Source organism: Penaeus vannamei, chromosome 16 (genome assembly GCF_042767895.1).
Source record: "Penaeus vannamei isolate JL-2024 chromosome 16, ASM4276789v1, whole genome shotgun sequence".
Taxonomy (NCBI): domain Eukaryota; kingdom Metazoa; phylum Arthropoda; class Malacostraca; order Decapoda; family Penaeidae; genus Penaeus; species Penaeus vannamei.
The window spans coordinates 9,683,761-9,686,260 of NC_091564.1; positions in this window are offsets into that span (position 1 = coordinate 9,683,761).

The window sequence follows — 2,500 nt, forward strand, 5'->3', positions numbered from 1 at the left end:
AGGAACTCAGCAGACGGATTGGCCTGGCAGCAGGGGTCATGAACTCTCTCGACAATATTTGGAGATGCTGGTACCTGTGCAGAAGGATCAAGCTGCGGGTTTTCAAGGCCCTGATAATGCCAGTTTTGCTATACAGTAGTGAAACCTGGACATTATCCTGTGCCTTGGAGTCAAGTCTTGATGCCTTTTGCAAGCGGTCCTTGCGCCAGATCATGGGGTACTGTTGGCGGGACCACGTGTCAAACCAACGGTTGCACTGTAAGACTGGCACAGGACCTATTTCCTGCACAATCCGTGATCGCCAACTCAGGCTATACGGCCACCTGGCTTGCTTCCCCCAGGATGATCCTGCCCACCAGGTTGTCTCTGCTCGAGATAACCCTGGGTGGAGGAGGCCTGTGGGACGACCTAGGAAGTCGTGGCTTGAGCAGATCGATCAAACCTGTCGTGAGGAGCTTCAGATGGGCCGAGTCCCTGCCTTGCGGCTTGCCGTGAGGGACCCTCATAGGTACAAACGAAGGGTGGATGCGGCTATGCGACACCGTCGGCGTTAGCTCCACGATGATATATTACAATGCATATATGTATATATATATATATATATATATATATATATATATATATATATATATATGTGTGTGTGTGTGTGTGTGTGTGTGTGTGTGTTATATGACATTGGGAAGCAATCACTTTCCTTTTTGTACCAAATATTCATGCACCACAAAACGCCTTCAGCACCTAAATTTAATATAAAAAGAGCAGACTGGGTCACCTTCACAAGGAGCATCAAACTTACTGGAGAAACCATTGATGATAAAGTAAACAATATTCTAATTTCTATTTTAAAAGTAGCAATGATATCCATTTCTAAGACTTCGACAGTTCCATGGTGGACACCAAGTTGCCGCAGGGCGCTGTGTGAACGTAATAGGGCCTAAAGGCTTTTCAAAAATAACATCAATATTGAGAACTTTTGCAATTAAAAACTAGGAAGGGCGATCTGAGTACCTTTAGACCCCGTTCTTGCGCCGGCTGTAAAGAATAAGTATATGGTTAATCATTTGCCGCATGGGCAGGTCTTTCAGGTGTATTCTGCTGTAGGAATTAACTATTAATAATGTTCATGTCTAACCATACTTTAACAGTCAGCTTTCACTGTGTGTATGTGTTTGTATGATTAGCTTACCTCGAATGCAGTGTCGTCGGTGGTGATGCAGCCTTGCAGAGGGAATGTGTGGGTTGCAACCTGTACATGGTGAGCAAAGGTGGTTGTTGGACAGCTTTCCGCAGAGCTGGCAGTGAAGCTTGATGTTAGCCATTGTGAGTACTATCACAGGGGAAGGCAAGATGTACTAATGTTTAGCGATCGAGTTTCCACCCTTTTTATATCGTGGTGAATGCCATCGGGTGACATGTGTGTAGTTCTATTTGACGATTTATAATGAATTCTATTAAATTATTTTGTGTTTATACAAGAGGAATAAAAAATATGAATATGTTTAGTATAGAGATGTTTATAATCTTTTTCATTAAATTTAGATTCTTTTATATATATATATACATATATATATATATATATATATATATATATATATATATATATATATGTAAAGGAAGATTTTTTCCTGTACAAAATTCTATTTATCTTACCAATTTTATTAGTGTTTTTCATATACAAATTTGATTATATTTAAATGTAGGGCTATTATAACTATTATGACCGTTAATTTTTTTGGGGGTAGCGTGACTTATAACGGTCTTTAAGGCTCGTGGAATTTGGAATGAATTCATTTTTCTGTTGAATGTGCCTATTGTCATAACGGTCATAGAAATATTTTAATCATTAATATTTTATTTAAGAAAAAAATAATAATGAACATGTGGCAAATAATTCTGTAAATCTTAGAAATAAACGATAATTTAGATAAGTAATATTCTCACCTAATTTATTTTGTATCTAAGGTTAACTCTAAACCCTCCCTTTTCCTATTGATTATGAATCAATATCATTTTAATAAACAATATAATTATATACATGAGATGGAATCGAGACCCTCACACCCAGTCTATCGGAATTCTATCCATGATTTTACTGGGACATGAGCCAATCATTCCCCTTCCTTTAATCTTTACAATTTCCCTCTCTTATACTTCACTCTAATAACTAATTCAATTCTTAATCAATCATTGCTGTATTCACAAATCATTAAAATAACTAAATAAATAACAATATTCCCTATCAACAAAGTATTATGGCATGTTGCTCTCCCTGCATTTCCTCAATCATATCTCTTTCTCTCTCTCTCTCTCTCTCTCTGTAATGCAAGGACTCGTCTGTTATCATAAAACAATACAAAGGGGCTTAATTGTTATGTTAAAACACTCATCAAGCATTACAATCTATAGTAACTGGGTAAAACACGACTTTAAATATCATCATTTAACATACCTCTGTACGGGAGGAAGGCATGGACTGGTCTGACGAGTATCGTTAAATAAC